This window comes from Sorex araneus, chromosome X, assembly GCF_027595985.1.
Source record: "Sorex araneus isolate mSorAra2 chromosome X, mSorAra2.pri, whole genome shotgun sequence".
In the NCBI taxonomy this organism is placed as follows: Eukaryota; Metazoa; Chordata; class Mammalia; order Eulipotyphla; family Soricidae; genus Sorex; species Sorex araneus.
The window spans coordinates 46,066,345-46,088,237 of record NC_073313.1 but is presented as its reverse complement, the minus strand read 5'-3'; positions in this window follow the sequence as shown (position 1 = coordinate 46,088,237).

Below are 21,893 nucleotides of genomic sequence, written 5' to 3'. Positions count from 1 at the left end.
TTGGACTAGAGCTGTTACCGACTGGATTCCACGGGATGTCAGAAGACCTCGTGGCCGCCCACCAACTAGATGGTCAGATTTCTTCATCAAATCCCTTAATGAACGATTTGAGGCTCTTCATGTTCCTGGAGCAAGCAGATACCATTGGGCTGCACTAGCTCGCGACAGAGACAAATGGAGATGTTACTGGCGCCCGCTCGAGCAAATCGAAGATCAACGGGACTACAAGTGACACAAGTGACAAGTGAATGTAATTAAGAAAAATTTAAAAAATGAAAGATCTCCCATAAGATTAATAGCATATTTCTCAAATGAAACTACAAACCAAAGAGAATGATAGCATGTACCACATAAACTGAATGAAATAAATATCTCAACAAGAATACTCTAAGTTTTCATTTAAATTAAAATAAATAACACAAAACTTTATGGATGAAAAAAGTTAAAAAAGTCTATAGTCAAGCTCATTCACTGGTAATTTTCTAGAAACTCATATATCTCAAAAGAGATCAACAAGTTACATAGATTCTTCAAGATCCTATGCAAAGCGGAGTCATCAGGGGCACTTTGGAGGGGGCAGGTGATCCCAGCACCTGCCCAAACAGAGCCCCAGCAGCTGAAAACCTCCACATTTCACAATCGCTACCATGCTCCTGGCAAGACTCCACTGCTTATAATGAGCCTCATCTAGAAGTCCCCCACCACCACCCCATATCAACCTGTGCTTCTGTAAGCCATGGCAGTCACACACAGGCCCCTAAACAGCCACCTAGTTTAAGATTTAACTCCAGGTTATTACCCCATTAAAAATTTTGGATACCCTGATATTTCAAATTCTATAACACTGATAAATCAAGAGTAGCACACCAGATTGGATAGGATATAATGTAGAAGGCAACCAATCTAATTTAAAAAACATTAGCTAGCCAGAATCTGGAAAAAACCCGAATGCCCCAGAACGGATGACTGGTTGAGGAAACTTTGGTACATCTATACAATGGAATACTATGCAGCTGAGAGAAAAAAGGAGGTCAAGAATTTTGTAGTTAAGTGGATGGGCATGAAAAGTTTCATGCTGAGTGAAATGAGTCAGGAAGAGAGAGACAGACATAGAAAGATTGCACTCATCTATGGTATATAGAATAACAGAGTGGGAGACTATCACCCAAGAACTGTAGAAATAAGTACCAGGAGGTTGACTCCATGGCTTCGAGGCTGGCCTCACGTTCCGGGGAAAGGTCAACTCAGAGAAGCGATCACCAACTACATTGTAGTCGAAGGCCATGTGGGGGAAGGGAGTTGCGGGCTGAATGAGGGCTAGAGACTGAGCACAGCGGCCACTCAACACCTTTATTGCAAACCACAACAGCTAATTAGAGAGAGAGAACAGAAGGGAATGCCTTGCCACAGTGGCAGGGTGGGGTGGGGGGGAGATGGGATTGGGGAGGGTGGGAGGGACACTGGGTTTACGGGTGGTGGAGAATGGGCACTGGTGAAGGGATGGGTTCCCGAACTTTGTATGAGGGAAGTATAAGCACAAAAGTGTATAAATCTGTAACTGTACCCTCACAGTGATTCTCTAATTAAAAATTAAATAAAAAAAAAATAAAAAACATTAGCACACGACTCAACCTGTAACAACATGGCTTAATGGCTCCAATAGCGAGATACAACAATCTTCACTAACTTTATTCTAAGGAAATATTTTTGATCATCTTAACAAGCAATAAAAAATAATTATTGAGGGCCTACTATGGGGGCAGGCTTAAGGGGTGATTGGAAAATTTGGAAATAATGGTGGTGGGAAGGTGTAATGCTAGTGGGATTGGTGTTGGAATATTGAATGTCTGTAACTAAACAGATGACTTAATGACATTATCAAATGAAGAAAAAGTTTATGGTCATTAAACTAGCTTTCTAAGAAGTATTAAACGGTCTTCTTTAAAAGATGAGACAGGTTTCACAAGTATTCATAATTTCTACAAATTGATGGCGACAAATTCCTTCATTTCAATTATCTTGTTTAATGTTAATGACTTGAACTCACAATCAAGAGGCACAGAATGACTGGACAAATAAGAAAACCGACTTTCTGCTCCTAAAGGACTGAACATATGACTGAACATATGACTGAACAATAATGGTAAACACAGGTTCAAAGAAAAAAGTGGAAACCAATCTTATAGAAAACAGTTGACAAAAGAAAGGTGGTATCAACCATACTTATGTCAGAGAACTCAAACTTTAGGTTTAAAAAGGTATAAGGGACAAGGACAATCACTATTTAATGATCAAGGGATATCTAGATCAAGAAGACTTTACACTCATTTATGCATCTAATATAGAACTATCAAAACTTATAAAGCAACTGTTAGTATATTTGAGGAAATACTTGAGGAAAAACATAGACAGCAACAGTAGTGTGAGGTTTTGACACCCCTCTCTCAACATTGAACATAAAAAACTTACAATTCAATAAAAAAACATTGACCTTAAAATTAGAAACTTAAGAAACTGTCCCACAGGTATGTATATAGTGCTCCATCAAAAAAAAAAACAGTTGAGCACACATTCTTCTTCAATGCACATGGAACATTCTACAAATAAGCAAGGTCCTTGGAAACAAAATGTCTCCATTAAATCAAGGCGATAGATATCATATCAACTATCTCCCAGACCACAATGCTTTGAATGTAGAAATTAAAAGCATAAAGCAGGAGGAAATTCAAGTAGTAGGTACTTAAACATCTTAGTACTAAACAACCAGGAAGGCAAAGAGGAAATCAAAGAAATCAAAAGATTTCTGAAAACAAATGAGAATGAAGACATTACTTATCAGAACATATGAGACAGAGAAAAAGCTCTTCTAAGAGAGATAATTTCATGTCAGTGTAAGTCTTCATCAGGTGTAAAAAATTACAAAGGCGCACACACTCCAGGGAGGGTGCGATGATGCGTGTGGCGTATTGTGTTGTTGTTGTTCGTGGGCTCCGGGGGCGGTTCTCTCGAGTGCGCGTGGCTCAGTTCGGTGTTCTGGAGCTGCTGTGTATGGACCGGATTGGGATGGCTCCTCCTTGTGCTCTGCCTCTGTGTGCCACTGTGCTCTCTTCTGTCTGTCTCTCTGTCTCTGTAGTCTCTCCTCAGGTCTCTTCCGACCTCTCTCTCTCTATCTGCTTCTGTGTCTTCTCTCTTGTTTCAGTGTCTTCTCTCTCCGCTTCTGTGTCTTCTCTGCTGCTTTTGTCTTGCCTATCTTTCTCCCTCGCTTCTGTGTCTTCTCCTTGCTGTGTCTTCTTCTGTCTGTGTCCTGCTGCCTCTTCTTCTGTCTCTTATGTCTCCTTTCTCTCTCTGCTGTCTCTGTTTCTTCCCCCACAGTCTTAGTTTATATAGAAATCACATAGGGCAGTGACACAAAGGTGGGTTGACATTAACAAATCAACAAAGAGGGTTAAGGCCACTTCTCCTGGAGATTAACAAAAATCTCATCTAAGGAGATTACTCCAGATTACTAGGAGACACGCTCAAGGGTGTGGTCAAAACAAGAGTGTGTCAGGGTGTGCCCTTTTCTTCCTTCCTCAGCTAGTAATCCGCTTAATAGTTTAGTAAATTTACTTCTAATATTTCTAACAATGTCATTCTGTATGAGCACAATAAGAGATATATCAGACTTAAAGTTTGGTTCTTTATGAGGACATTCACTATATATTCCAGACTACAGTCCTCAGGCCAGGTTAGTCTTCCTAACCCTATTAGGGTCCTAGTCTTGTCGTTACTTTTGGATCATGACAGCATTTGTCTATGACCATGCTCTCAACTTATAACTGAGTATTGTGGCGCTTTGGCCTGGCCCATTTTGATGCCAGTGTAGCTCACAGCTTGCCCTGGGTGCATTCTATCCCTCATCGGTACCCTGCTTTTGGGGTGCTAGGAACTAAGGGCAACTGAGTTGAGAAAGCAGATGCCCAGGAGTAAATATTACTGGAGTCAATCAGCTCCCAAGTTACAAAGCATAATATTAACTGTCTTCCTGTGTCCATACAGAAAGGACATTGCCTTAAGGTAAACTAAGTTCCCTGTGGCAAGGCTAAAAAGACAAACCCCGTATTATCCTACAACCAGGAGACAAGAAAATTCCCAAATAAATGACCTAACCACATGCCTTAAGTTAATAGAAAAAGAGCAATGAAAGGAACTCAACGTAAGCAGGAGGAAAATTACAAACTTTAGAGCAAAAATAGATGAAATAGTAACAAAATCATAATGCAAAAGAGAAACTAAATCAAGTATTGGCTTTTTAAAAATATTGAATCACCGTGAGAACAGTTACAAATCTTTCCAGTCTAAGTCTCGGTTATATAATGATCAAACACCCATCCCCTCACCAGTGCACACCCCCCACCACCAAGAACCCCAGTATTCCCCCCACTCCAACCCTCCCCCAGCCTATGTGGCAGATGATTTCCACCTTACTCTCTCTCCACTTTGATCACATTCAATATTTCGACAAAAGAGCCACCATTATTATTTGGAATTTTCCCCAACATTCAGAGCTGCCGAAAAGGCATCATTAGATAATTTGTTTTCTATTGCTGATATGAAAAGCATTTTTGATTTCTGATATTTTAGTAATTAGTATGGAAAGATTTCTGCCAAAAGTCGCTGGGTTCTGAAATTGTTCTGTGTGCCTCTGGGATCATGGCCATTCAGGAACTAGAAGCCATTCATGGGCGGCAACTCTGGGCCTCCTTGGGGAGGGGACAGGAGCTGGTTCCACTTCCCATCCCGTGAGGCCCCGTGTGTTACATCACTGCAGTCTCATACCTGGCTGTCCAATAGGCTCTGAAAAGTGGCAGCCACTGTGCTGCCGGGGAGAAAAGGTGGAAGGGACAAACAACGTTCCCCACCCAGGGTGGCACAGTGCCATGGTTTAATGCTCAATCCAAATGCATTTCTGGCAGAAGCCGCTGGGTTCTGGGATTGGTTTGTGTGCCTCTGGGATCATGGCCGTTCAGGGGCCAGGAGCCATTTGTGGGCGGCAACTCGGAACCTTGTAGGGAGAAGAGAGGAGAATTGGCTTTTTTAAAGAAAAAACAAGATAAACCATTATTTAGACACACAGAAAAATACAGGCAATGTATGTATTTACTAGTGAGTTACTCAAAACTTTCAAAGAGTACCTACTTCCTACCCTTCTTAGGCTCTTCTGGGAACTTGAAGAAACAGAAATCCTCCTGAATAGTTTTTATGAGGTCAAGACTATTCTTTCATTAAAAGCAGAGACATCACTAACAAAGTAAAAAAACATCAGACAAATATATCCCTGATGAGCAGAGAAGTAGCAAAATCTTAGAGAAACTAATCCAACAATTAATTAAAAGGATCATACACCATGATCACAGGAAGATTTATTCCAATGAATGGGCTTACTCCTGACTGTGTTCACGGATCACTCCTGGCAGTACTCAGGGGACCATAGAAGATGCCAGGAATCAAACTTGGGTCTGCCATGTAAAAGGCAAGCACTTACCCACTGTGCTATCCCTTTGCCCCCTGCTTTTCCCCCCACCCCATATTTTTTAAGGACATAGACAAAATGCTGTTAAAATCTATATGGACTAATAAGACTCCCCAAATAGCTGAAGAAATACTGTGGGTTAGGGGGTGGGGTAAGATGGGAGTCTTTTCTTTCCTCAACTTCAGATAGACTTTAGGTTGCTACCTAAGCTCCTGGTACACTGACTAGCACCTCTGTCCCTCAATTCTAAATTTTTTGGAGAAAGAATGTGGTCCAGGTGGGTCAATTATACAGCCCTGGTGAAATCATACATGGTCAAGAGTGCCAATGTCAGCTCACATAAATTGCCAACAGGCACATATGTGTTTCCACATGTGTGCATATGTATGAGGGAGTACGCACACAAATGATCATGTGGCATTTTGAGGTAGAAAAAGAAACTATTGATGTTCCTGTACATCTCTTCTAGGTGATCATAATTTATTTTGTCCTTCCTCTGGAACTTTGAGAACACTCAGAAGCATAAGACTGGCGTTCTATGATGCCCAAACTGGAAATTATGGGTGTACAGAATCAGATGCTTGTACAAGAAAAGCATGAGTCAGATTAGAGTATCCTGAGTGTTCTGCTTCCCGGGAATGTCCCACCCTAACCACTCATACTCACATCGAGAAGTCCAGACCACTGGAACATTTGGGGTCTGGGTTTTCAGGAAGTTGATGTATGGTGTGGGTGGTGAAGAAATAGAATTTCTGTCTGTGTTTAATCTGTGTCTAGACAACATGCTCCTTTATGTTTCTCCACCTTTCTTAACTCATGTTTCTAGTTGTTAAATCAAAACTTCATCATCCTCTTAATTGTAATTACACCTTCAGAGTGAATTAATGATTACTGTATCACTGTATCACTGTCATCCCTCCCGTTGCTCATCGATTTGTTCGAGAGGGCACAAGTAACGTCTCTCATTGAGAGACTTATCGTTACTGTTTTTGGCATATCCAATACGCACGGGTAGCTGGCCAGGCTCTGCTGTGCGGGCTCGATACTCTTGGTAGCTTGCCGGGCTCTCCGAGAGGGGAAGAGGAACTTAACTCGGGTCGGCCGCGTGAAAGGCGAATGCCCAACCGCTGTGCTATCGCTCCAGCCCAATGATTACTACTAAAAGAAAATCTGTAACACATTTTCAAATTCATTTTCAAATAAACATTCTTCCATTAGATTCAGCCACAACTTTATGGGAAAAGAAAGTGCTCCCCATCCCTGGTAGATTTATTTCAGTCATAAAATTTTCAATTTCATTCAAAAATAATATTATTGGTGGTGATTTTTAGGAAATCAACACTTTTGGAATATGGGAAATAGAAACTTTGAGAAAAAATTATGAGAGTGCTTTTGCTTGCAGTGAAGAAATATCCTTGGACCTCTACATTTTATTAAATTGCCATTGCACTGAACATTTTTATAACTATTGTTTAAAAGTCAGCTATCTTATATGTGATGACCTCCTATGTCACACATTATGAAATATATTATAAAATGAAATTGTATAAATGAATACAATATCAAACTGTGGCTAACTGATGTATTTTTGGACAGGCATAATACATTTTCCTGATGTGACATCCCTGCCTATAATTGGTAGTCAAGAACAGTATTAGGTCTTTGTTACTGTAGCATCTCTTCATTTACTTATAATTGGTTTGTTAAATTCAACTATTGTTTTTTTGAGCATTATCAAATACTTTTTCAGAGATGTTATTTTTGCTTAAATGAATCACTGTATCACTGTCATCCCATTGCTCATCAATTTGCTCGAGCGGGCACCAGTAACATCTCCATTGTGTGACTTGTTGTTACTGTTTTTGGCATATTGAATACTCCACGGGTAGCTTGCCAGCCTCTGCTGTGCGGGCGAGATACTCTCAGTAGCTTGCCAGGCTCTTCGAGAGGGGTGGAGGAACCGAACCTGGGTTGGCCGCGTGCAAGGCAAATGCCCTACGCGATGCGCTATCACTCCAGCTCACTTAAATGAATACATAAATTATATTGAGAAAAACATAGGTATAGGTGGAACGCATTCTGATGATGAATCTAGAGATATATCAAATGATCCAGTGCCACTGGCTGCACACAGAAGCAAAGATTTTAAAATGGGACTACATCGAACTAAGAAGCTTCTGCACCACAAAAGAAATGATCAGAGTAAAGAAGACACCTCACAGAGTGAGAAAAAAATTTCTTACCACTCAACCGAAAAAGGGTTAATATAAAATATATATAAACCATTAGTAGAACTTAAAAAGGAAAAAAAACTAACCCCATCAAAAAATGGAGGGAAGAGATAAACAGAAACTTCCTCAAAGAAGACATATAGATTAGTCAAAAGGTATGTGGAAAAAATGCTCTGTATCATTTACCATCAGGGAAATGCAAAATAAAGTAACAGTGAGATATCATCTCACCCATAAGACTGACATATGTCACAAAGAACAAAAACAACTAGTCTTGGCTGAATGTGGAGAAAGGAGGACCCTCATTCACTGTTGGTAAGAATGTTAACTGGTTACACCTTTTTGGAAACCATTATGAACACTTTTTAAAAATCTAGGGATTGAATTTCCATATGATTGATCAATTTCACTTCTTGGCATCTACTCCAGGGGTCTAAAAGCTTAATTAGGAAAAGGTACTTGCATTCCTATGTTCATTGCAGCACTACTTACAGTAACTCATATCTGTAAACAACTCAAGTGGCTAAGGACAGATGATTCGATAAAGAAACTATGGTGCATATACACAGTAGAATATATTTGGTTTTAAGATTAAATACTGCAATTTGCTGCTACATGGATGGATCTGGAAGGTATTGTCTTGAATAGGTTACTCAGAAGGAGAGGGGCAGACACAGAATGATGCATTTCATATGTGAGATATAAAGAAATATAGTAGGGGAATAACAAGTTACCAAAGGCAACTGAGAACTGGTCTTAAGTAGGAAGCTTAGCATAGGAAAGACATTTATAGAGCAATAGGTGACAATCGTTGAGGAACACAGACATTCTAGTCAAGGGTGTGGTGCTGAAATGTTTTATGCATAAGACCCTGTCATTAGCAGTATTGCAAAACATGGCGCCTAAATTTTTTAAATTAAAAAATAAATCAAGCAAATAAAAACATTTTACTCTCTAAAAAGAGAACCCCATACCTATTCAATAGCCATTTCCTATTTCTGTGTTCCCCCAACCACCAGTCCCTGGTAACCATCAATTGACTGGCTACAGATTTGGTATGGTGACTTAAAACACAGGTTTTATTTTTTTTAAAGCAGTTTTAAGATTAACAGCAAAACAGAGCATCAAGATCAGAGTTTTCATACTCCCTCTCCCTCTCCCCACACATACTGAGCTTCCTTCATTATCAACATCCTATGCTGGTGTATTACATTTGTTTCAATCATGCTGACTTTCTAATGGGACATTTTAGTGGTTCTCTAAAGTCTTGTTTCCATAAATCAGAAAGTTTATGTAAACTGATACCCATGACAAATTTCCACAGAACAGTTCTATAGTTCTATTTTTAACCCTGTTGTCCTCGATTCCCCCAACTATATGAACTCCTTTCCCCCATACTTATCTGTTTCATAATATTCTGCTTTATGATTATGTTGATAAAGTAAGAACATACTTATTTACAGGTTCTCATCTAACCTTTTGGAGTTGTATCTTTTTCTCCTTGACTGGCATGATGGTTTCCATGAATTTAGAAGCCATCACTAAGCACCTATTACATTTACCTAACACCTGAATCAAAAGTATTTTTCTGAAGCAGAATAGTGAGTGATGGTAGGAAGAATAGAGAATACATTTTTAAATGTAGTCGGGTCAGTCTTTCGATGAAATAGAAAACTTTATGTTATCTGTGTTTTAATTTAAATAGTCACAAAAATTTCTGATTTAACTGATTTCACTGATTCTTTGTCAGATATGTACAGGTCTTTTAAACAATTCAGAGAAAAAACAGAAATGTAAGAAAAAAGAATGTTTATCTTAGTGAGGGAAATGATGCAGGGTAGTGGGTAAAGTTCCTTAAGCTTAAGCCCAAGTACTCAAAACCTACAATTTGCTTTGATTTTCTACTATGGTTTTGCAAAAGTTCTTTTCTATAAATGATTCTCTCTAGCTTTCATTCTGCTCAGTAAAAAACTAAAGGGTAGTGAGTTCATATAAATCAAGTGAATGCAAGCTTTTCTTAGCCTTTTCAAGATTTTATTTTCTACCCTTGTCTCTTGGATGGTAGCCAGCTTCCAGCAGACTCACAATGAGACAAGTTTGGGGAAAGAGTTTCAGCAGAGGAGCTAGTGTGGGTCCTTCTCTCAATGATCTCTGCACATCATTAGATGTCCAGCAATTTCCATCTAATCAATGGTCTCTGAAGTAATTTCTTTCTTATTTGAAGTAGGAATACTGAAGTTTCACCAGGTCTTCCTCTTCCTGTATGTGGCCTACCCTCAGAATCCACTATCATTCATGCATCCTCATTATATAGAATAGGGTTTAATTCACATTAAACCACAGATAAGAGAATACAATGATGTGGCATAGGCTGAGAATGTTTATAATAATAGGAAGTTGCTGGACTAATGTGAAAATCAACTATTAAAAGTCGTATGAAGGTATAAGCAAATACATATTAAGAAAAGACTGTGGTAGTTGGAAATTCCCTATGTGTTTATGATAGTAGTCTGTCCACTAAACACTGACACTGATATATTATAGGTTATAGGGGAAAACAAAGATACAAAGATTATAGATTACTGATCCATAAAACTGTTAGAGAATAGCTTCATCATCTGTAGATACTCATTTCCGTGACTATGTACCTTTAATCACAAACCGGGGTTGAGTGCTATTTGGTGATTAATAAGCATGAAAATGAAAAGTAATGACTAAATAATATTAGCAAAAATATTAGCATCTTATTACAAACAGATAAGGTAATAAATTTGAAATAAACTCTTAATCTATTTTGTGCCTGAGGCTCTATCAGCTGTGTGCAACTATTATTTGTTTATTAGTTTTCTAGGTGGAATCTCAAAGCCAAGTAATTACAGTAGAAATGTATGGAAAGATACTAGAGAATAAAAATTTAAATTGCATATAAGGGTGGAAGGCTGTAGAAATAGTAAAGTGTGTAAAGCATTTGCCTTGCATGTACCAAACCCATGTTTAATTCCTGGCATCCAGTATGGTCCCTTGAGCAATGCCAGGAGAAATTCCTGAGTGCCGTCAGTAGTACCTCTGAGTATCGCTGGGTGTAATCCCCAAAACAAAAACAAGCTACATATCCCATTCATAATATTCTTGTATTTCTATTTTTCCTTTTAAAATTTTTTCTGTTCAACTTATTTGAAAAGTGAAATGACTTTGGGGCCGGGGAGATTGCTCCAAGGGCTGGAGTGCATGCTTTGCAAGCCAGAGGCCTGGGTTTAATCCCCTGTATCATTTTGTGCTCTGAGCATTTAACAGTTATGATGCAAGATTTAAAAAGAAGAGAAAAGATACAACTTCTACTGAATTATTAAAAACATGAACTTTTACTTAGCCAGAATATCTTGAAGCTATTTTTTCCTCATCCGTATACTGAATGTAAAGTCAATAGAGAAATCCTCTCAAAACCATAATAAAAAACTTTAGCTTTAGGGGTGGCACTGGCCCCTCCTGCCGCCGAGATGTGACCCAGGGGCCGCACGTGCGTGCGACCTCTACGCAGCTGCACGAGCGAGAATCCAGACCCAGCTAAACTACTTTCGGCATGGGCAGCTCCTCGCAGAATGTCTCCAGCCTGAGAACTAAGCCGCGGCCCCATGCCCGCCCGGGAGGGGAAAGGTATTTCTCTCGCACGCCTCTTCCTTTCCGGGGATGAAGGGCGTGGTGACCACCATATTATGACGACCACAGATGGGGTTTACAAGCTTGCAATGATCCAATATCTGGAAGAAATCTCCTTGGACATAGTTGCTAAAGTACAGAAATCCAAAACCTTATATCCCTTCACAACAGGTCTGACTCTAGTGTGGTACTCCTAACAATAATAGTGAGGTTTGTGTTGAAATATTGAATGTAACCAAAGTAAACAGAAAGTAAAGTGAAACTTTTCAGTTACAAGGCGGGGGGGTGCGGGGGGCGGGATGGGAGGTGTACTGTGTGGGTGTTTTTTTTTTTGGTGGTGGGATATGGGCACTGGTGAACGGATGGTTGTTTCAGCATTGTATAACTGAGACTTAAGCCTGAAAGCATTGTAATTTTCCACATGGTGATTCAATTCTTATTAAAAATCCTTATTAAAAAAACTTTAGCTTTAAATTATTTTAAACCTATAGCTTTAAAGATATATATTAACTCTAATTTTTCTATTATTAATGTTTTAAAAGTTTTTATGGAATAATCAACTGATGCACAATAGAATCTTAAATATTATCAACTTGCGACTTACATGGTAGACATTTTCTACTAACCAGAAAAGCATTTTTGGATCTGGTCTAAGAATAAAATGTAAACACTTATGTGTCTAAGAGCTGGGTAACAAGTCCATGGAGTGACAAGAAGGTAGACTTTACAGCAAATCCTGGTGGTGAATCCTCATTAACAGAGGGACAAATGAATGCTTACATGAGTGAACTCACATTGTTGATAAAGGATTATGGACATTATGAGTATAACACTTATTTAGTAAAGCACTCAAGTGAAAAGCTCTATCTACACATGACCATGGGGATAACAGCCTCTCTGCTTATTTTCCTTACACTAATTGCTGACAAGGGTGGCTTCCTTCCTTCCCCCTATACCTTCCTTCCTCCCTTCCTTGTTCCTTCCTTCTTACATCCGTTCTTCCTCCCACTCTCTTTCATTTCTTTCCTCTATTTCTCCTCTACTGTTGAGCAACATTGTGAGTTCAAATAGTGTGGGCATACGATGTATGCATTTGGTGGCTGAGAACTGCCTTCCCAGGCTGGCCATAGGTGACAGAAGAACGAAGGAATGGGGTCACAGGCTTGTTGGTAATCAGTAACCATTTATTTTCTTCTTTCTCTCCCTCTCACAGAGTTAGTTATTAGTTATATAGAAATCATGAAGGGTGGGGTACACATAGGTGGGGGGTTGAACATTATCATAACTATAAACATATGTAAAACCCCTCCTGTTCAAGGGAAGTTCTAAGAAATTAACTCAAAGACAAAATCTCATCTGGGGGTTCAGCTCTCTAGATTACTAAGAGATCAGTCAAGGACAGAATTACATCTAATGCATGTTGTTATGAAATTTGCTTATTAGCGGATAGACATGGAGAGTATCATGCTAAGTGAAATGAGTCAGAAAGAGAGGGACAGACATAGAATGACTGCACTCATTTGTGGAATATGAAATAACATCACATAAGACTAACACCCAAGGACAGTAGAGATAAGGGCCAGGGATATTGCTCCATGGTTGGAAGCCTGCCTCATGAGCTAGAGGAGAAGGCAGCTGGGATAGATAAAGGATCACTAAGTCAACGATGGTTGGAGGGATCGCTCAGGATGGGAGATGTGTGCAGAAAGTAGATAAAGGTCCAAACATGATGGCCTCTCAGTATCTGTATTGCAAACCATAATGCCCAAAAATAGAGAAAGGGTAAGAGGGAAATTGTCTACCATAGAGGCAGGGGTTGGGGTTGGTGGGGGGTGGTGGGAGGGATACTGGGGACATTGGTGGTGGAAAATGTACACTGGTGGTACAATGGGTGTTTGGTCATAGTATGCTTTGTCATGAAAGCTTTGTAACTATATCTCACGGCGATTCAATAAAAAAATTTTAATTAAAAAATAAAGGCTTGTTGCTTTCTCCTTTCCTTAGTTAGCAATCCATTTAAACAATCATATTGAACACTAATATTTCTAGCTATTTTGTATGAACACAGTAAGAGATATATTAAGCTTAAAGAGTGGCTCTTCCTGGGGACATCTCACTATATAGCCCAGACTACAATCCTCAGTCGAGGTTATTCTTCCTAACCCCAGTAGGGTTTTTATTCAGTTACTTCTTTTTGGGTAATGAGTTTGTTCCATAACTGTGCTCTTAACATTATTCTTCTTATAGCACGTATCTTGTTCCTTTTCGATGCCGGGTTGCTTACAGCTTGCCCTGGGTGGATCCAAGTCCCTCACCAGGACCCTCATTGTGGTTGTTAGGAAGTAAGGGCAACTGAGGTTTAAGTCAGGTAAATATGATGGATGCCCAGGAATAAATATTATTCAGTCTATCAACTCCCATGTTACAAAAGCGTATCATTAACTGCCTTCCTGCATATATACAAAAAGGGCATCACTAAACCGTGCAAAGGACATAAAGGAAAGAGAAAAGCAATATAGGTTTATTAGTGCATGATGGAATTGGGTGTGCTTCAGGAGTACTGTTGGTGGGAGTAACTCAATAAACCTAAGATCCCTGAGGGAGGAGCAAGGACAAACCAATGTTATCCAACACAACATCTCCAACTGCTTCACACACTTCTCTAGAATAAAGCCTATACATTTTAAGGCCTAATTCTAGAGACTCAAAACTTATTCCTGGTATTCAAAACCTAGAAGTTTTGAGTCACCAGGAAGTTATAAGAAGGGAAAGTTTGTACAGAGACTGTATACCATTTATGTACAGAGAATGGGTGTCATGAAGCACACTCTTTTTGTATATAGGGCCACACCTCTGGGCTTACTCTTGAATTTGTGCTTAGTGATACCTCCCAGTGGTGTTCTGAGGACCACAAACAGTGCCAGGGATTGAACCCAGTTCTGACACATGCAAAGCAAACACCTTAATTATTATACTATCTCTCTGACCCTGAGTTTTATTTTTCTTATCATAGACTTTTCCATCTTGTGTATCTGTAATTGAAGAGACTTTTTTAAATAATGGGAAAATCGATCAAGAAATCAAACTAGTAATGAATCCCACATTGGGTCCTGAGGACCAGCCTTTCTTCAGCATATGTGCTTGAACACAAGTAACAAGAATTCAAGTAAGTTCTCAGAACCAGCACCACTTCCCAAGGCCTGTTTATTCTCACTTGATTCTTGGATTATAAAACCAGTTTACTTTGTGTCTGTATGTGTGTTACCTCTTTTCTTGGAATACATTTTACAATTCACTAGTCACTTCTTCCTTCTCCTTCGAATTAGGGGCTGGAGGATAGTACAGTAGGTAAGGACTTACTTCGCATAAAATCTGAGTGCAGATCCAGGAGTAAGCAAAGAGCATTCTAAGGTATGACTTGAACACTGCTCCCCCCACCACCAAGACAAGCAGATTATAGCTTAAGCTGTGCTTCCTCATGACCATCTTTCCTGATTTTTCCAAAGCAATTCCTAATGTGTAATGATACCTTTCATTGTTTACTTTCTCACTGGTTTCTCATTCCCTTGATGGCAATCATATTAGATTGCTAGGGATGTCATAACAATGTACTACATACCAGATGACTTAAGCAACAGAAATATATAGACTCAATTTTGCAGGCTAGAAGCCCCACATCAAGATGCTGGCAGGGTCGATTTCTTCTGAGGGCTGTGAGGGAGGATATGTTTAGGACCCTTGTCCTGGCTTCTTCTGGTGTCTCTTTACTTTGCTTTCTCTTCGCTGGTATCTGTGACTAGATTTCTTCTTTTTATAAGAACACTCCTATTGAATAATGGCCCATTCTAAAGACCTCCTTTTAACTGAGGTATCTCTGTAAATGCCTTATCATCAAATGAGATCACATTCTGAGGGTTCTGATGATTTGGAATTCAGCATTTGAATTCTTTAAGAGAGACATTATTTAGTCCATAAATCAGGAAATGTGAAATAATCTCATCATCAACAGTATGATTTCTTAAGTACCTGAAGCAACATCTGGCACATAGTAGACCCTCAACTAATGTTAGTTGAGTGAACAGTTGACCTATTCTTCCCAGTTATGTAAGGCATGAGCTCTCCTGCATGAGCTCTCCTGCAGGGTTAGTGCTTACTCGTTTTTGAAAAGGTCTATGGTTCGTGCATGAGAAATTCTCTAAAAGCTCAGGGCGCCTACTGAGTGCACTTACTACTTTACACAGATCCCGTGCTTTAATGAAGATATAAGCTGGTTTATTAGAATACAAGAAATGTAAGATGACAGAGGAAAAATTGTATGTCACATGTTCTTGTTTGCAGAGATAAATGCAGTTGTCTCCAAGCTTTCTAGTTTACATAGTTCATAGAGTCTATCTGATAAAAAAATAGGTTAATAGATCAGGACAAGAATAACTATCATTAGTCATTGGTGCAAATAATGAACAAGAATTTATCCTGAGTGTTTTCCTGAAAGAGGCACTGTGTATCAGGACAAATACGTGCTGACATGTTTTTATTAAGACATATCAAGAGCTCCACAAGACTTCTTGTTTCTCTCACTCACTTTCTCTCTTTCATTCTACATTTTAGAAACTATTTTTTATGTTTCTAGTTTCTACTTATAAAAGAGTGCATGTTCATTGAAAAATAAGAAACAAGCAGGTGAGCAGAAATAAAAGGCATTATTTAAATAATCTAAAACCCCAATATCTAGAAATAAAACACTGTTAAGATTCTGGTGTTTGTTAATATAAATTTTAACAAATGGTGAAAAGTGCTTAATATTTTAACTATTTTAAATTAATCTACACGTAGTAATCATTTCCTCTGTCATTAGCTCTTTATCTAATGTTTTCATGTTCAAAGGAAACTTGTGCTTTATACTTTCTAAATCACGGTGCCTTAATTAAAATATATTTAAAAAGTTGTGTATATACAACAATGGAATAACATGAAGTCACTGGAAAAAATAAAGTCAGGTAGTTTTTATTAACTTAGATGGAATTGGAGGGTATCATGCTGAGTGAAATAAGTCAGAGGCAGGACAAATACTGGAAAATCTCACTAATCTCTGGTATAGAAAAAACAAATCAAGGATATAGATGGTATCAGTAAGTAATAAATTTTGAATGTTATGGTGTAGACCTGAGGATACCAGGTTCTTTTTTGGGGGGATGGGGAATGGGAACAAATCAGTTAACTAGAAGTAATACAGGAACATACATGGAGGACCTCAGGCATATAGGTGGTATTAAGTCAAGTAACTGAAAGCACCAAAGTCATTAACTGTCAATCAACAAATTGCAAGAGGATGGAGGAGAGGGAAGGCATATGGAATCAGAGTGGACATAAGGATGGGGTGTAAAGGGGAGGGTCATGGACACTTTGGTAGCAGGACTGTGCAGTAAATTTGCACATCAATACTATGAACACCATTGTAACCCTAAACTATAGCTAAAAAAATAAAATTAGGATACACTAAAAAAAGAAAGACCCACCTAACTCAAGTTTAATACACATATTTGTAACAAAGACATTTAATTTTTAAATTTATTAATGCTTTTGAGAAACTATTGTTGAAATTTTATCTTTTATCCCTTGATAAAATAAATTATGTTAGCAGACTTAAAAGATTAAATAATCCTTTCACTCCTAATATTAACACTTTTTATTGTAGTCTAGTATTCTTTTATTTTTATGCTGAATCCAGTTAGTCAGATGTATATATAAGAGTTTTGTTTCTAAATATTTTCTAGATGATTTAATAAGCTTTCTCTCTCAGTGTTTAATCTTTATTAAGTTTTAATATTGTGGCTTTGCTAAGTTTGCTTAAAAAATTGGAAGCTTTCCATTATTTTCTCTATTTTGAAATTACTTAAATAGTATTGGACTGTTTCAAAACTGAAAATAACTCAATAATTCATTTTTGATGGGGTTTGAGATTGCTTCCATGGTTTCTGGTCTATTACAATGTCTTACTTTTTGAACCAGCTCATAGGACTTTTTCTCCGAAAAGTGTTTCTGGAATGTTAATGTGCATACATAACTCCTAGGGAGCTCATTAGTGTGTATATTATGATTCAGTAAGACTACAGCATATAATCCAAGTATCCCACTCTCTAATGAACTACCTTAGTTCACAGAAAACTAGTCAACTATCTAAAAAGATGAATATCTCCTAGGTCTTGTTCTTCAGAAGCAGACCTAAGATGAGAACTCATGTTTTTATGTGATATATTTAAAATTGCTTCCAAGAAAAATTGACAAGAGAGTGAGAGGGCAGCAGGACAAAGGAGAGGAAGAATCCCAGGAAGGTTATGAGTTTGGGAAATGTTGCAACCTCAACCTGATCTTGCAGGGGAAACTGGAGGAGGAATTACAACTCAGACTTTGTCTTTTTATGAAGCAAATTAACTGAGCTTTCCCCCTGCATCTATCAGTCACTATCTAAAGGGGGTGGGATCCAAGAGTAAGAAGGGAATGATGCCAACTTCCAGCTACTTCCTGCCCTTGTGTCTGTGAGTAAAGTGGTTCTAAGTAACCTGAGGAGGAAAAAAGTTGCGGAAGTTGGGAAGGAGGTGCAAATACATAAAAGGGATACAAGGGGGATGTTCAGGGTGTATGCTATAAACTGCAAGTAATCTCTATTTGTTTGTCCTCTGCCTCAAACATTAAGCCAAAAACAGACAAACAGAGAATCTGGGATTGCACGGTCTAATAAATTTTGATTATTATTAATCATTGTTACTAGCACTGTAGCACTGTTGTCCCATTTTTCATCGATTTGCTTGAGTGGGCACCAGTAACATCTCCGTTGTGAGATTTGTTGTTACTGTTTTTTTTTTCTTTTTGGGTCACACCTGGCGATGCACAGGGGTCACTCCTGGCTCATGCACTCAGGAATCACCCCTGGCGGTGCTCAGGGGACCATATGGGATGCTGGGATTCGAACCCGGGTCGGCCGCGTGCAAGGCAAACGCCCTACCCGCTGTGCTATCACTCCAGCCCCTGTTGTTACTGTTTTTGACATATCAAATATGCCCAGGGTAGCTTGCCAGGCTCTGCCGTAAGAGCGGGATACTCTCGGTAGCTTGCCAGGCTCTTATTATTAATTATTAATTAATTATTATTAATCAGAATTTCTATATTGGAATGCTTTTGTATTTGCACAGAATCAGTTGGCTAGGAAGAGGGATCTTGTTCTTTCTTGAATATCAAGGAAATAACAAGAGCATAAGCCTGGATAGAGAGCCATATTACCTTTGTTTTAAGGTGAGTCATGGGAGAATAAGGAATAAGGCAAAGATCTTCCAGAAGAATGTTTTCCATCTACTGCAGTTTATAAGAGCCCAATGTTCCACTTAATATACTCTAACTTTAGCCTGGGATTTTTCAAGGTTTTGGCTATAAAAATTGTTTCAGTAAAAGACCAAAATTAAATTATTTCCAATAACCCAAGTTAACTAAAGAAAATAATGTATATGGAGATTCTATCTGTATACTGGTTTGTAATTTGAGAAATATTTACCAAAAGCAATGTTTTTAGTTCTAGAAAAGATTATCTATTGAATTTCTCCTTTTAACTGCCATCAGCTAGGTTCTCAGTAAGCTGTTCAAACCATATTTGTTTATGAGAAAATATTTGTTATTCTTATGTCAATAGTAGGAAGGCATTCAGCAGTATCTCCAAGTATGGTATTTGTTCCTTTAAAATAAATACCCAATTATATGCACTATGCATTATTCTCTTTCTTTCTTTCTTTCTTTCTTTCTTTCTTTCTTTCTTTCTTTCTTTCTTTCTTTCTTTCTTTCTTTCTTTCTTTCTTTCTTTCTTTCTTTCTTTCTTTCTTTCTTTCTTTCTTTCTTTCTTTCTTTCTTTCTTTCTTTCTTTCTTTCTTTCTTTCTTTCTTTCTTTCTTTCTTTCTTTCTTTCTTTCTTTCTTTCTTTCTTTCTTTCTTTCTCTCTTCTCTCTATCCTTCCTTCCTTCCTTCCTTCCTTCCTTCCTTCCTTCCTTCCTTCCTTCCTTCCTTCCTTCCTTCCTTCCTTCCTTCCTTCCTTCCTTCCTTCCTTTTTCCTTCCTTCCCTCCTTCCATCCCTCTCTCTCACTCTCTCTTTCTTTCTTTCTTTCTTTCTTTCTTTCTTTCTTTCTTTCTTTCTTTCTTTCTTTCTTTCTTTCTTTCTTTCTTTCTTTCTTTCTTTCTTTCTTTCTTATTTTTGGATCACACTCAGCAGTGCTCAGGCTCACTCCTGACTCAGGGCTCACTCCTGGCAAGGCTTAGGATGCCACATTGGGTGCCAGGTATCAAACCTTGGTCAATTGTGTGCATGACAAGTAAGTGCTCTACCTGCTGCACTATCGCTCCTGCCCTATGGTTTCATATTTTCATATTTCCTGCCTCATATTTTCAAGATGACCTATGTATCTATCCTATCATTCGAGCCGTTCTTACAATTTGACATTGACACTTTCCCAGTGAAAGGTAGTACCTTTCTTCTATACTTTTAAGCTTGAGAAAACTTTTGTAATTGCTTAATCACCAGAATCTGGCATCAGTGTCACTGTGTGACTTCTAAGGTTAGGTCAGAGAAGGCAATATGGCTCCCTTTATTGCTGTATTTGCCTGTAAAGCCTAGTCATTATGTTGTGAGGTTGTCCAGACTATGCAGAGACGCCACATGTGGATTTTTCTCCTAAAACTCCTAACTAGGCCTCCAGCCAACAGCCAGAATCAGCCTCAGAGTTTAAAGAGTTTTCAGAAGATTTCAGCCCTCAGTCTTTGACTTGGCCCAGCTGAGAACACAGACATCATATGCAATACAGGGACAAGCTGTTTTCATGGTACCCTATCTGACTTTCTGGCCTGCAGGTTCAACAAAAGATAAGTATGTGTTTTTATAATATGCAAAAAATTAAATATCAAATGCTGTTAATTATTAAATAAATAATATAATTTATTGTTTGTTTATATTATTTATAATAATAAAAGATGGTTACTATTGTTTCAAACAACAAATTTTTGGCTAATTTGCTGATACATTTACCAGTAATCTGTTTTTCTCCACTGATTTAAGATATTGTTATATACTAAACTTTCAAAATAAACAAGGGTCAGTTAGTAGACAGTTTTATATTTTATTTTATTTTATTTTTTTATTATTTTTTGTTAGTGAATCACTGTGAGGGTAGAGTTACAGATTTAAATATTTTCATGCTTGTGTTTCAGTCATATTTTATTAATCTCTTTAGTAGCATATATTGTGCAAAGTTTCCTTTTGTATAGTATATTCATGATATAACTATATATTATATGTGTTCATATATAATAAACACAATTATACATGATATACTTACAATGAATTATAAAATGAATGAACACAAACCACAGAATCTCTGCAGTTTAATAACAAGACTTATTTCAAGTTCATTAATTCTACTTTGGGTCAGGCAACTCTCCAGGTCAGTTGTCTTCCATGTGAGCATTCAGTGACAGAGGCAGATTTCATGCTGTGATTCTAAATCTTAATAATGGCCTCCAGGTCATGGAAGTGTGGGAAGAGAGATTCAGAGATTTTGTCACCAGGATCTTATGTAGTTTGACTCAGCGGTGACAGCTTTTGTGCCCCTTGACCAGAATTAGTCACACTGTCCCCTCAACAAAAATATTATATGAATAGTTAATGTTTTTGCCATGTTTATACTATATTAACTCCATTATTACCAGCCAACACTCTTTTTTCCTTGATTATTAAAAATATTCGTTGCTATCTTGTTTGTAGCCAGTTTTTGGTTTTAGACCTAAAAGTTGAGGGGGGTTAAGGACATTTTCAAAATCTTTGTGAATTTTCATAGTAAAACAGAATTTTAAAATGACGCAGTATGATAATTAAATCTGAAATATTATTGCTCTGTAACTGAAATATTGGTCTGAGAAAGTTGGACTTGAAAAAAATACACATATCACATGATTGTTATAGCTTCTTTATATATAGTTCTTTTGGTGATAGAATACAATTTTCATTCAGGAGAAAAGCAAGGTTTCTCAAAAAGTGTTGAATCAGTTATATAATTTTCCTTGAACTCTCTGAAAGAATAGGCAAAGTGTGTAATCCTCTTGTTAGTTTTCTATTGAAGTGGCAGATAATTCTCCTTAGCAGAGTTAAGTGTCACTGTCACTCACTGTCACTGTAATCCCGTTGCTCATCGATTTGTTCGAGCAGGCACCAGTAATGTCTCTCATTGAGAGACTTATTGTTACTGTTTTTGGCATATCCAGTACGCACGGGTAGCTTGCCAGGGTCTGCCGTGCGGGCTCGATACTCTTGGTAGCTTGCTGGGCTCTCCGAGAAGGGCGGGAGAATCGAACTCGGGTCGGCCGCGTGAAAGGTGAACGTCCAACCACTGTGCTATCGCTCCAGCCCGAGTTAAGTGTAAGTTGTGTTATTAGTACTTGAAAGTTCCTCATATTTTGTATATG